Source organism: Marmota monax, unplaced genomic scaffold, assembly GCF_021218885.2.
Source record: "Marmota monax isolate L192 unplaced genomic scaffold, Marmota_monax_Labrador192_F-V1.1 WCK01_AAM20220418_F8-fsc00005, whole genome shotgun sequence".
Classification (NCBI taxonomy): Eukaryota; Metazoa; Chordata; class Mammalia; order Rodentia; family Sciuridae; genus Marmota; species Marmota monax.
In genome coordinates this window covers 13,669,137-13,684,764 of record NW_026692254.1, presented here as the reverse complement: position 1 = coordinate 13,684,764, position 15,628 = coordinate 13,669,137, and the positions used below count along the sequence as shown (strand labels likewise).

Sequence of the window (15,628 nt, the reverse complement as noted above, 5' to 3'; positions counted from 1 at the left end):
ACCTCTCTGGGCAGGAGCCTGATGAGAGGATGAAAAAACAAGCTTTAGACAGGGAGAAAATATCTGCAAACTGCATATCCAAGTCTGTGAAGTCTGCCTATCTAGAATATACAAAGAACTATTAGAAAAGGCATCTCACCAAAGGGGATGTCCAGGTGACAGTAAGCACAGGAAAAGCTGTTCAGTATCATTAACCACTAAAGAAATGCAAATTAAAGCTACAAGATACCATTATACATCTATCAAAATGGCTAAGATGAAAAAAGAAAAAAACAGTGGTAACAGCACATATTGGCAAGAATGCAGAGAAATTGGTTCACTCCTACATTGCTAGTAGGAATGTAAAATGGGATGGTCACTCTAGAAAGTAGTTTTGTAGTTACTTTAAAAACTAAAAATGGATTTACCATACAACTCAGCATTTAAATTCTTGGACATTTATTCTGGCTAAAGAAAAGTGTGTTCACAAGGAGATGTGTTAGAGTGTGCTCATAACACTTATTCATGACAGCAAAAAAATGGAAATTACTCAAATGTCCTTCAGTAGGTGAATGGTTAAACTGACACACTAATACCATGGAAACCATTCTTATGAAAAGGAAGGAACCATGCCCTTCAATAGATGAATGGATAAAGAAACTGTGGTATATATACACAATGGAACATTACTCAGCATTAAAAGAGAATAAAATCATGGCATTTGCAAGTAAATGGATGGAGCTGGAGAATATCATGCTAAGTAAAGTAAAGCCAATCCCCCAAAAAACAAACACTGAATGTTTTCTTTGATATGTGGACGCTGGTCCATAATGAGGGGGGGGAGGGGAACATGAGAGGAATGGAGGAACTTTGGATAGGGCAAAGGGGAAGGAGGGGAGAAAACAGAGCATGGGAATAGGAAAGATGGTGTAATGAGATGGACATCAGTTATCCTAAATACATGTATGAAGACATGAGTGGTGTGATTCTATGTTGTGTACAACCAGAGACATGAAAATTTGTGCTCTATATGTGTACTATGAATTGAAATGCATTCTGCTGTCATGTATAACAAATTAGAATAAATAAATAAATTTTTTTTAAAAAAAGGAAGAAACTACCTATACATGCAACAACTTGTATAAACCTCAAAGAAATTATGCTGAATGAAAGAAAAAAAGCCAATTCCAAAAGGTGACATACTGGATGATTTCATTTATGTAACATTAATGAGGTACCATAATTATAGGAGGGAAGACAGATTAGTAGTTGCCAAGTATGAGGGATTAAGGGGAGGGGAGGGGTGTGGCTCTATGGAGTTACAAGAGGGGGGTCTTGTGCTGATGGTTCAGTTGATCTTGGTAGTAATGGCTGTGGGTTTAAAAAACAACACTATGATAAACACATAGAGCTACACACATGTGTGTATGCATACACAAGAGTGCATATATGACTGGTGAAATCTGAATGCTGTGTTTGGATTGTACCCATGTCAATTTCTTTATTTTGATAATGTACTATAATTGTGTATGAGAACATCAGGGGATACTGAGGGCAAGGAACATGAAACCTCCTTGTACATTTCTTTGCAACCGCTTCTTGTAAATCTATAATTATTTCAAAATACAAAGTTTTGTAAAACAATGGACAGTTTAAACATGAATGTCCTAGCCAACAACTTAACAAGCCTGTAGAGTCAAAATGGATATTTTTGAAGAACTGAAAATGAATTTCCATAAGTGAAAACCTGTTCTTGCATGCTAGTAAGTAAAATCATAGGTATTCCACACTCTACTGATTTTTCCCCTCCTTTTTTTTTTTTTTTTGAGAAGATATTTAGTTTGATGTCATCACTTGGACCTATGCCATGGATCAGTGGACTGTGGGCTTAGAAAGTGCAGAGCTGAAAATCAATATGAATTCTAAATATGACTTTATTCAGTTTTACTACCATATAAAGAAAGAGGAAGGTCTTAACTTCAAGCAGTTCAGAGAAGTATTTGTGGAGAAGGAACCAAGAGTAAAATATCCTACCAGGGAGCAGAAACTTTGTTTGATGTTGTTATTAAAAATAGGTAATATCTGTTTAATTACTCATGCTTTTTTTTACATTTTCCTTTTTAAAAGGCTTAACATTTATATATCTTCAGAATACATAATATAAGCTTACAAAATTTAAATAAGTCAGTAAAGAATTTTTAAATGAGTTAAACTGCTATATCAGAACAGAAATATTATAAAATATTGTTATATTTTTCTCACATCTCATTTAATTAGTCCTACTACTAATTACTATTAATTGCCATTTTAAACCAGTTTTATTGTTATTTTGCTTAAGTAATTACATTTATGTAACAGAAAGTTAAATAATACAGAATATACAATTTCTTTGTTTCTTTTTTATGTTAAAGCAGTAATACATGCTACTTTTATGTTTGCCTTAGCCTGTCTTTGCTGCTCTAACAAAATGCTATAGAGAAAGCAATTTTGTAACAATAGAAATTTTATTTCTCTAGTTCTGGGGGCTGGGAAACTCAAGACCAAGGCATTAGCAGATCTGGTGTGTGGTGAGGGACTGGTCTCAGATTCCAAAAGGGCACTTTCCAGGGGAGGGGAGGGGAGGGGAGGGGAGGGGGGATAGTAGAGGATAGGAAGGGCAGCAGAATACAACATACACTAGTATGGCAGTAGGTAAAAAAGTGGATGTGTAACCGATGTGATTCTGCAATATATATATAGGGTAAAAATGGGAGTTCATAATCTGCTTGATCAAATGTATGAAATATGATATGTCAAGAACTTTTTGAACAACTAATAAAAAAAATCAAAAAAAAAAAAAAAGGGCACTTTTGCTGTATTCTTCAGAGGGGAGGCATGCTGTGTCCTGAAGTAGAAGGAAGAATGGAAGAGTAAAAAAAAAAAAAGGAACATGGGGGAGATTTCACTACCTTAATCTCTGAGAAATTCTATAGTTTTATTCATGAGGGGCTCCATCCTTGTGACTTAATTACTTCCTAAAAGCACCTCCTCTTAATACTATTATCTTGATGATTAAGTTTCAAGGCATGGGTTTGGGGGACCTTCAGATGGTAGGTAGCCTGTTACTGCTGTGTCCTGGGTTGACTCTAGGAGTTGGTCATCTCCTGAGTAACTTAACATTAGTGACAGTAAGAAGCAAATAAGTCCAGCTGGAATTGACTTCCTGATCCAGCTGTGACCTACCTGTGTGTTCTCTTTAGGTGGGGATGGTGAGGAGTGAACAAAGCAGCTCATACATTGATTTGCTTCTCAGGCACCACCTCCTCTGCCTGTGTGAGGTACTGACCCAAGTGGGTTGCTTTTAGTGCCACAGTTTACATGTATCCTGGAAGAATGCAACATTGTAGATAACAAGGCAGGAGTGAGAGAAAAGAAGTTTAAAAAGAGAAAACAACCTGAATTTTTTAAAAAAAGAAATTTAGGTTCTGGCACACCATAAGAGATACATAAATGTTAGGTGAAAGGATGAAAATTTTCATTTAAATGAGTAGATGAATGAATGGGAAAGTGAATGAAAAGTACATGAAATGTTGCTAAATTTCCCGGTCCAGCTAATTATTGAGACTATCTAAAAAGGAATTAGAGAATATAGATGTGAAACCTTTTAGGTGTTTATCACCTTGGTTGACTTAAACAGATATACCTATAGGTATATCATATTTTATGCTATTTTGGGATCCAGTTCCAGGCTGCAGTCCAGGATTTCAGAGAAACAAATTTGCCTTTGTCAGAATGTTTCCAAACAATACAGAGAGAGGAAACCACACCCTTTCAAAACACTCTCACACATGTGATTGACCTCAGCTCAGTTTGTATGTTTTTTAATTTGCTCAGCTTGTATAAAACTTCATTTTCATATAATATGCATTTCCTTATGGAAATATTAATCACATTTAAAATTAGAGCTTTTTATGGCAACAAGGTATACGGATGTAATATTTATCTTTCCAAAACTTGTAAGACCTACCAATAACCTCTTCCTGCATTGGCCTCACAGTGTCAGGGATGAGAAGATCCTCTGCTATGAACTATTCAGATCGCCGAATGTTATAGCTTTAAAGGGTCTTCGAATTCACATCTGCCCACTCCTCATCCTTGTCAAGGCCCTTTCTTCAGTCCCCTTCCCTCCTCTGTGTGGAGATGGAGGAGGAAACTTTATTCCCAGAAGAAATTTCTCAGATTATTTCCATCATGTGCTTTCTGATGCCTTCCCCATATGTATCCACACTTTGTTAACGAAAGAGGTCATTATTTTAGTATTATGTGGGATGATAATGAATCTAATGGCTTGCCCCCAGCTCTTTGTGTCCCCCTTTCAGAAAGAGATGGCAAGTCTTTCGGTAGCAGGAGGACAAAGTGCTCCCCAAAATGGAGGAGCCTCGATCGAGGTGCCTTGGTTTCTGCTGTACCAACCTTAAGCTTGGGTTAGGTTTTCACTTATATCTTTGAAGTTTAGTTTCATAAATAATGAAGCTGCTACCAGTTATTCCTAGCTTTTGAAATCTGTTCTTCCCAAATACCATATTTGCTCATCTTTTTTGTGTCATTAAACCTGTTGAATGTTAACTTCCAACCCAAAATAGCTGCAAAAGGCATTTGCAACATTTACTGTAGTTTGCTTGTGCCAAGTAGTATAAAATATTGTCATTTACTCATAAAGATTCTTTGCTTCTCAAAATGTACTTATAAAAATCATACTGTACCTTTTAAAATACAAATGAAGAGGTTGGGTAAATTAGCATGTAAATGTAGGTGATAATTGTGCAAACAGTAATTTTAATGTACTGAAAATAGACATAGTCATCAAAAATTAAAGCATCAAAGTAATTTAAAAATAACTTCCAAATAAATAGCTGCTATTATAGAGAAATATTTAACTCTCTTGATTTTTTTTCTTTTACAAATATAACATTTTGCTCATGATACTAAGATGAACCACAATCTTTATGAGGATTATTTTAAAGTTATGTGACTCAGTTAAATTGAGTGGTTGTAATTTGAGCTTTTTTATAGTAAAAATCCTTTACTATTTTCTTTTTCTTTTTTTGTACCGGGGAATGACCTCAGGGCCACTTAACCACTGAGTCATATCCCCAGCCCTACTTTGTGTTTTATTTAGAGATAGGGTCTCACTGAATTGCTTAGTGCCTCACTTTAGCTGAGGCTGGCTTTGAACTCTCAATCCTCCTGCCTCAGCATCCCAAGCCACTGGGATTACAGGTGTGCACCACCACGCCCAGTTACTCTTAAGATCCTATAAATCTTTTGCCTTTTACTATTGTCTTTTAGTAAAAAGTACTTTAACTAAAATATCCATATGCTCCTCAGTGACTTATGTACATTTTTTATAGGGCTCTAAATACGCTCTCATCTTTCTGCTGAATCCATCATTTACAAGAGTACATAAAGTGAAATGTGTCCTGTGGGGAAGTGTACCTACTGAATCATATATGATAGGGCAACCAGCATGTCCCTTAGAGGAGGAAGGTTTAGCCAGCTTGTCAGGGGAATGTCTGTTCTCTCCCTGCACTGGCTATCTTTGATGCAAAACTGCATCAAAAAAGAAAGTCAGGCCAGCTGCCACCAATCTCAAAGGCCTTTCTCTGGCACATGGTCATTATTGAATAGAGGTAGAGCCAGTCTACTAAAGTTCTCCAAGAGGAAAAAAAGTTTTTCATAGTCCATCTGCCATACTTAAATTCTATCACTGGAGTAACTACTATACTTGGTTTAATCGCACTTCCTATATACAAAAGGAGGTAACCTACCCAAACCTTCCATTGCCTTTAGAAAAGTTTCTGTACATACTATTTTATAGTATCACAAATTTCTATTCAGATATTCTCATTGAATACACATTGTGTACCCCACAGTGATAAGAAGCTGGTCTTTTGAATGAGTGTGTGCATTTGTGATTAGTATTCCTATAGGTTTAGCCTTTTGTATCAGTTAGTCATTGCTGTGTAACAAACCATCCCAATATTTACCATCTTAAAGAACAATCATGATTCCAAGGGCCGGCAAATTGGGTTCATTTCTGCTGAGTGCTATATTTCCCTGGGCTCACTCATGCATATTCTGTGCTGTTCCTGGCTTGGCTGAGGCTGGAGGGTCTAGAAATCCCTCACTTGTATGTTGGCAGGCTGTTAGCCAAGGCTTCCAATTTCTTTTTCATGTGACCTCGCCAGTAGCCTGGTCTGGGTTTTTCCTGTAGTGATTTCAGGGTTCTCAACAGCATAGGCTTACAAATCCCAGTTCCCAACTACTTTTCATGTCTCTGCTTGTATCATGTTTGCCCCTTCACTGAAAGAGGTCACACTGCAGCCCAGATTCAAGGGATGGGGGGAAAAGACCACACCTCTTAAAAGAAAGAGTTGCAATAGTACCTCCAAACAGGGATGGAAAGAATCTGTGACAATTGTTTATAGTCTGCCTCCCTTATCTGGCAGAAGTGTTTCCATTTTTATGCTTTTTTGATTTTCACGATTAAAAAAAAGTCAAATGTATACCAACATTCAAACATACCCTAGAGTAGAAAGAATAATACAGTACAATAAATCTCCCATATGCCCATCACCCAGATTCACCAGTTTTCAATGTTTTGCTATATTTGCCTCTTCTATTTTAAAATTTTACTCTTAATATAGCAAGTTCCAAATATCATGCGATTTCAACTTTGTATGTTTGAATATCCTTCTCCTAAAAAGAGGTCCCTTCCTTAGGTAATTGTGATGACATCATCATATCTTGGTATCATCTAACTGTCCATCATCAAATATTCCCAATTGCTTTTTTAAAAAAGTCTTGCTAAAGTAGGTTGGTTTGGAAAAAAATTCATGTAAGATCCATTTAAAGTCTCAAATTACTTTTCTTTTCTTTCTTTCTTTCTTTCTTTTTTTTTTTTATTGCTCTGTTTGGAAAAGCAGGTCTGATTCCTTCCACATTTGTTTAATCCTGTGGAATCATTTAACTTGCACCTCCAGCTCCTGTATTTCTGTCTACCCAAGTTAACCCTATAGGCTGGATTTCATTCTATTCCTTTTTTTTAAATAAAAAATCTTAATAGTTAATACCGTGTGTTTCTACTTGCTTTATGGGAGTCATAAATATTTGCTTGTCTTACTTTTAGTGATGCTCAGATTGATCCTTTGATCTTTTGGTAATCATTGCCTAAATCTATTAAGTGCACAAGATGATGATTTTCTCTTATTACTTCCAGATTTATTAATTGGAGTTCATGTATGAGGAACTTCTCATCAGTCAGTTATTTGGTTATCTGAAATAAAGTTCATGCAAAGTGTATCTTTTCTTTTAACTGACAGCTTAGGAAGTAAGGAGGTGGTGTCCAAGTTATATCCATGGATGTTCAATAAGTTATTGTTTGTTTCCTGTAGTGATTTCAGGGTTCTCAACAGCATAGGCTTACAAACCCTTATGCTTCACAATTAAAATGTTCAATAAGTTATTGTTTGTTTTCTGTAGTGATTTCAGGGTTCTCAACAGCATAGGCTTACAAACCCTTATGCTTCTATTGATTTTCACGATTAAAAAAAAGTCAAATGTTTACCTTTCTTACTCTCTTTTGTTATTATGAAGTCCTGGGTTTTAGATATTTGGTGTGTTTCAGTCAAATGCATTCTTTTTCTTTTCTCCTTCCTTCCTTCGTTCCCTCCCTCCCTCCCTCCCTACTTCACCTCTTTTCTTTTGGTTAGGGTCAAATTGTATCATCTTTGGCCAATGAGAGCTACTTATTGGCTTCTGTATAATTTTGATTGATTATTCTTCAAGAACTTCTTTGCATTCTGTCACAAAATATTCCCAGATTATCTTGCACATTCTTTGCTCCAGACTATAATTAGCCATTCTTGGCTGGAAATTCAGTATGGACATTAAGTGTGCCATTGCTGTTGAGTTTTCATTATTTCTAGTCCTTTCCAATGACCAAAGGAAATAAATACAAATATATATTATATATGGAGACAGAGACTGACTTTTTCAACTTAAATTAGAATTGCAAAATTTTTACTTAACTTCTTTGATTTTATACTTTTTTTCTCTTAGATAGAAAATCTTGGTTCCTAAAAATGTCAACATACACTAATATGCATCACTACTATAACATATATAACAATGTCAGCCTTATTAGCATAGAGCAACATACATTATGGTACTATTATTACTTAGAATTGTTCTGTATGTATAACTTAAAAATTATTATATATATAGTAATAATGAGAATGTTATAAATGGATTATGTTAATGTTAATATAAGTTAAGTACACTAATATATACTGGTTAATATATATTACATTATACACCAATGAATATATAAGTTTTATATTAGTTAATATAAATAAATTATGTTTCAAAGTAATAATGCTGGGATGGGGTGGTGGCTCAGTGGTAGAGCACTTGCCTGGCATGTATGAGGCACTGGGTTCGATCCTCAGCACCACATAAATAAGTAAATTAAATAAAGGTCCATTGACAACTAAATGAAATATTTTTTTAAAAAGTAATAATGCTAATGTTATTAGTAACAGACTACTGAATGAAATTTCAACCTTCTTTGTAATACTATTTTTCTTGGAATATGCTACAGTCCTCGGAAATCTTTTCTTTGTATAGTTAGGTCACTGATTTTACATACATTCAGTTTTCTTGTTTCAGTTTGTTTTCAGCTTTTACAGATTGTGTTTTTATTTCATTTTATTTTTTTAAATACATAAAATGTCTTTGTTTCCAAACTTAAAATAATTTGTAAGATATATATAGAAAATATTCATATAATTGCTTTCTTCTCCTTCCTGTAAAAGTAATTTTTGTTTTTAGTTTTCCTTCCAAAGTTTCTTTTTACAAATATCAGCAAATATGTGTATATATTTTCTTCCCTTTAAAAATTATTTTTCTTAACAAGGTCTGTCTCAAAATATAAAGGCCTGGGATGTGGCTCAGTAGTAAAGTGCCTCTGGGTTCAATCCCCAGTACCCTACAAAATTATTTTAAAAATAAAAATATATTTACCTCTTTTAGAAGGAGGATTTTATGAAATTATATTAATTTTCCATATTTTGCTTATCTTAAAAGACTGTTATAAAGGTTTTACAACACACACATATTGTTAAAAAGAATTATACTTTGGGGAGGCTGGGGTTGTAGCTCAGTGGTAGAGCACAGCCCTAGCATGTGCTAGGCTTCGGGTTCAATCCTCAGCACCACATAAAAATAAATAAATAAGTAAATAAAATAAAGGTATTATGTCAAACTACAATTAAAAAATATATTAAAAAAAGAATTATACTTTGGGGAAGGCTTTGACTTCTTTTAAGGAATATATTTGTGCTTGTTAGCTTTCTGTTGCTGTGACAAAATATCTGAGAAAAACAACCTAAAAGGAGGAAATATTTATTACTGACTCACAGTTTCAGAGGTGGTGGCACAGTATATTGTGGCAGGAGTAGGTGGTAGAGGAAAGCTGTACACCTCATGGTGGCCAGGAAGCAAAGAGAGGGAGAACTAGGCCCCAATATCCCCTTCAAGTCAAGTGGACATTCCCAGTGACCTAACTTCCTTCTGCTAGGCCCCACCTCCTACAGGTTCCACCACCTCTCAGTAGTACCCCAGACTAGGGACCATCTCTTTAGCATATGGATCTTTGAGGGGCATTTAGGATCTAAACCAAAATAATATTTTATTCCTACCCTCCCTTAATCTAATGAGTTTGGTTCTCCTTGCCATCTTTGGAGGACAGACACCAAAATAAAAAGGTGTAGATAGGTTTCTTCTAATTTCCACTAGTATTTGAGACCCAGAAAATTTTTTACAGCAGTTCTTTCCTAAAAATGAGCCTCAGAAAAAAAATGTTTCTTGAACATAGTAAGAAATGTGAAATTCCATGTGTACTGTTGTATTGTCCTCTGACTTTTTTGATCTATATTCTCCCTCATCCAGTCATGTTCTCAAACCTTGAACTTATGAAAAGTCTAGAAGCTCAAAACCAACGTTACCAAAATAGTTTTCACAAGATTTGGAGGGTAGGTGGAATTGGCAAAATCGGAAGAATGTAAGAGAAATTCAAGAATTAAATTTGGCAGAACTTGGTATAGTTTAGTTAATAATGTTGCACCAATGAGAATCTTTTCTTTTTTAACAAATGCCCTGTAGTTGTGCAAGATATTAACCTTAGAGAAAGCTGCGTCAGTGGAAAGATGTTTAGGAACTCTCTGTTCTCTTTAAAAACTTTTTTGTAAAACTAAAGTTATTCTGAAGTACTTTTTATTTCACACACACACACACACACACACACACACACTTGACCAAAAGATAAGCCTTAGACTGCATGCAATACAAAAGGATACATAAAGAAGGTGAACAAATCAATAAAAGAAATAACCTAATAGGACAAAATGGGTAAATGACAGCATCAGGGAAGTGATATGCCATTTCTGCCTACTAAATGGACAGAAATATAAAAGATTAATATTCTCAAGGGTTCATATGGGTGTGCGTGGGGGGGGAAATACGATAAGTTGATTTGGTTTTCTTTGGAGAGCAAGCTGGCAGTATCCAGTTAAAATGTTTTTATTACTTTATAAAAATCTATTTTTGTTTTTTAAATAAGCATATCCTTCAAGCCAGAAAATTCCTTTTTGAATGCCTCTCCTAGAGAAATACTTACATGTGTCAAAAAAGCATATGTAAGAATTTTCATTTCAACATTATAATAGCAGAAATCAGCCTAAAATTTCATATTATTAAGTTCTAGAAAGCTATTTTAAGATGAGGAGGCAGATTTTTATTGTTTGAAAGAATTACCAAGACAAAATATTAAGTGAAAAAAACGAACTTCACAATATAAATATTGTCTATCATTTGTTTAAACACCACAAAACCATATATTCCTATATATCTGTTCCTCTATTCCTCTATTTGCACATACACACACACACACACACACAAATAAAAACATGGAAAGCCATCTAGAAACAAACTTTCGGGTTAGGTTTAAATAATCATTTTCCTGGGTAATTAGAAGGGAAATGCAGTGGATGAGATCCTGTTGGTTTTTCAAATATATCTTACATGAATCTTTCACAGAAGGAATGTATAAAGTATTATTTGTGAAATTAAGGGGGATTCCAAAAGGTCTGGACATTTGTTAATAGAGAGACCCAGAGCTGGTCGGCAGCTCTTGAGAAGCCTATCACAAACTGGTAGAAAAGCATCTAGAGAAGAGATGGGCTTTGTGCTACCTATATGATCTGGGGCCCAGTGCAAAATGAACATCAGGGCTCCTTGTTCAACAAGCAAAAATACATGCTCTTAAATGAACATATACCATGTAGCCTTTGCTTTTCTCCTATAGTCTACATCTTGCCATGTTTTTTATTTACTATTTAATGTCATTCTAAGTAAAAAAAATTAAAAATTGAATTATTAGCTTGAATCTTACTATTCATTTTGTGCAACACCAGTTTTTTGAATACTTAGTTCATATGAGGAGATACTGAAATTATACAATTCATACTTTGTGGCTTGTCTCTGGAATATGCTTCAAGCTGGCCAAAAGAGACAAAATCAGCCAGTCTTGGAGAGGTTGGAAGGTGAGAGAGAAGACTGCATTCCCAGGCACAGCACTAGTACAGGGAGCACACTATGTCAGGCTTGGGGAGCATAATCACAGCAAGACAGACCCACCCAGGGCCCTGGGTCCCACTTGTACATGTGTTGGGCCTGCTGGCTTGTTGAGTCTCCTCAAAAGTCTACAATGTCCTGCAAGGAATAAAGTCTGGGGAAGTTGAATCACATGCCTCCTGCTCCAACCCACAGCAATCACCGAGGATTGTTAAAATTCCATGGCTAGACATCTTGGTTCCTGATTCTCTGCTAGGCTTCTTGGAGGTCCACCAAGAAGTGGGCTCCAGCCAGCTGACCGCCAGACAGGAAGTGGTTCTGCCTGCCTGGGGTTCTTGTACAATCAAAGATACTGGTGTACACACATTGGTTCCCACCCCTTGCTCAGATCTTTGTCATGGACAGAAGTGGTAGAACAGGGTGGAAGAAGACCAGCAGGGACATTAGGGGGTACAGTATGGGATATCTCAGAAATCCTCCTGACAAGTGACTAGATATAGGAATGTGTGACAGCAGAGGCTCCAAGTCCCGATGCACACTCCACTGTCACATAAACTTTCATTTACAAAACACTTATCCAAAACTGAAATTTTTAAGATTTAAAACCACAGTTGCAGACCATTCTGCAGGGCACTTCTGTGCTAGAGCCCTTTATACCTTCGCTGATACACACCTTGGGAGGTAGCCAGGAGTTATCAGTGTTTCCCCCCCCCCCCCCCCCCCGGGTTTAAGATGGGAGACACTAGAAGAAGCTTGAATTCTGAGGTAGACTTACTTGGCTAAAATGAGAATGAAGTTAATGGAGTCAGGATACAACCAGGAAGGTCAGTCCCACCCCTGCCCAACCTCAGTTCCCAGCCCAGGAGAAGAAAAGCAGGTGCTCTGGATAGGTCTTTCAGTGTTTTAGTAGGAAGGGAAGGGAGTTTCCATTCTTCAAGTTCTATTCTCTTTATGGATTCTGGAAAGAAATGTTTTTGCTTGGGTTGGGGATAGGGGTCTATGAGGAATCACTAGGAGAGTATAGGAGATGTATAATAGCTGTTGCAGAGAATAGAAGATACACTGCTCAGAGATGAGTCAGAAGCTGCTTGCCAGCCTGGCTGCTTCAATAGTTATAGGCTTTTGGAGCTTCCAAACTGCCTGGTTATATAATATTTAGGACCCTTAAGAGAAAGTTCCATCTTGCCAAAGTCAGAGGAAAGGTGGATCCAAAGGAGGAGTTCTTTTTAGGAAAATACTCTTATTTATTCTGAAATGAATAAAAAATGACTTGATTTTAGTGCTTACATGTCTTTTAAAAAAATGAAATAACTTTGGCAAATGGATATAATTTTCATTGTAGTGAAATGTACTTGATATAAAATTTGCCATTTTAACTAATGTGCATAATTTGTAATGTTTATGTTAAAACAAGATTAAAAGAGTTGGTAATCCTCTATCACCCTAAACTGTTTTTTAAAAATTTTACTGGTATTAAATCCAGAAGCTTTCTGAGTCTTAAAAATGGTAACCCTTTAACATTGTTATACAACTTTATTGGCAGAGGAAAATTCTGAAGCAATTTATATAATTTTAATGATAGGACATAGGAGTGAGATTAGGATGACTTATATTCTTATTTTATAGTGCTTTGATAAAGTTTTCCTACTTTTAGGATTCTGTATATATTTTCTTCTATAACTTTATCAAGATTGCCTCATGCTCCACTGTGGTGTCCTAATACTTCCTCTTAGCAGTTCATGCATAAATGCATAGCTTCTACCAAAAGTAAAACAAAGATGCTTTTCTGAAGATCTGTTTTGCAATGGAAACATAAACATACATATGTAAAATGTAGGTAATGGATATAGTTGTTCATTAGGTCAAAGCTTTAATAAGTTTTACTAAGATTTACAAAGATTTTACACAAACCATGTTTCTTTCATTTTGAGCCGCAGACACCAGATATCCCACAGGAAGTTGTCTTTGTAAGTGTTGTGGTTTTTTAGTTTCCTGTTCAGTAGCAGTAGATGATCAGAAATAAATCTGTACATGGAGAGAAGTTCTTGGTTAAACTTTATTGGAACTCATTAAATGAGAATCTCTAATTTACGTGTATTTCTTTCTATTTCATTGATGTATAGGAATTATGACCACGTTAATCTTGATATAATTTGAAAAAATTTTGGTATTCAATTGATAAACTCCTAATTATTAATGTTAAGGGTGAGTCTTTAAGATTATGCTTTATGCTCTCTACTTCATATCAAAGCACCTTCCCAAAAATGAACTGTAGAAATACAGATATGTTTTTAATTCTCGACAAGTGTTTTAATTTTACATTTATCAACAAAAACTTTCCCTTGGTTATTTAGAGAGAAGGAGATACATCAAAATACAATTTGATTTAAATACTTAAAATAACTATACAGTTTAACACATAGTTCAGTTTAGATAGTTTAATTTAGCTATTAAGAATATCATTTTTAGGCCGGGCAGGGTGGCACACTCCTTTAATTCCAGTGACTTGGGAGGCTGAGGCAGAAGGATTGCTAAAGGACAGCCTGGGCAACTTAGGGACACCCTGACTCAAAAATAAGAATAAACAAGGGCTCAGGGGTAGAGTTCTCCTGGGTTCAATCCCCAGTACCACAATTCTTTTTTAATTAAAAAAATGCAATTTCAAAGGGATTCTGTTATTCACTGAAATATTTTTTATTGATCTTTTTTCCTTTTTGGAAGGTGCTAAGGTACTAAGGATAGAACCCGGCCCTCCAGCATGCTATACAAGCGCTCTACCACTGAGCCACATTCCCACCCGCTTGATTATCATTTTTGAAGCAAAGCATTCTCAATGTGGAATATTTTTGCTTGATATCATTGTTTAAAACCATGGCAAAATTAAAGCCATAATCAAATATATTAGTTTGGTGACAAATTGTTGTCATCTAGCACTTAAACTATATATTGGGGTTGATATAAGAGTGATAAATGAGAAAAAGGTACAGATGTCAGTGCATTTGTAGATATTATCCCCAGATTTAAGTGTCATTAAAGACACCCCACCTTGATCTATGCAAGTTATCCATATTGTACATTTTATTAAATTGTGAAGACAATCTGAAAGGTCTTCTATAACCACCTTTTAAATAAAACATTTCTACAAAAATTTTAAAAATGGTGTTTGTTCATAGGGAATTTTAATCACCATTCTTAAGCAAATAAATAAAAGTGTCCAAAGACAAAACAATCATACATGATTTTACTTTAAAACAAATGATTTAGACCATTTTTAGGCAGGAAAAAAAGAATGAAAAGAGTAAGGGTTTACTTTGAAGAATGCCCTGTTGTAGTTCATATAGCTTAGAGTTACAAAATATATGGTACTTTGTTGAAACCTTAATTGATGTTTACATACCATATATGGATATTTCTTGGTTACAATTAAGTTTGATGTTTTCATACAGTTGAATTCTAAAGAAAAAAAGTTTAAAATCTGTCGTGTATGCCTCCCCCCCACCCCTATTTCTTGTGTGCCTTTTTTGGCACTAGAATTTTGTATAGATGTTATTTAATTTTACTAAGAATTTCTGACATTTGTAAGGAGCTTTACTTTTTTTTTTCTGACATGTTTATTTCCTTTGTTAAACTAAATTTACTTAATGGCATTGTGCCACTAGACAGTGTTGTTTCTTTCATACTGCAGACCCACAAAACTGCCCACTCAAACCCTCCAGCATATCCAGCTTAGAGGAGCTTTACATTTTACAAAGTGTAAATTAATGAGGGTGGTAATGTTTCCCTATATACAGATTCTTTGGTGTTTAGCAAGGCCGTACGTAGACATTGGGGGAATGTGTGTAGAGGGTGATTAAACTGAAAGGTAGACTGCGCATCTTTACATCCTTTTCTGCCCAGCTTGAGCAGGAGGAAAACGGTTTAAAAACGCAGGACAGCCTGGCCCCTTTACTCGCCAAGAATTTCAGCAAATTTGATG

The 15,628-nt window shown here is 35.4% G+C and overlaps 1 protein-coding gene across 11 annotated transcripts in view; it reads left to right on the top strand.

The window, feature by feature from the left end:
• The window catches only part of Tjp1 (tight junction protein 1), a 227,924-nt gene that overhangs the window by 123,261 nt on the left and 89,035 nt on the right, over positions 1 to 15,628 (top strand). The window lies entirely within an intron of this gene.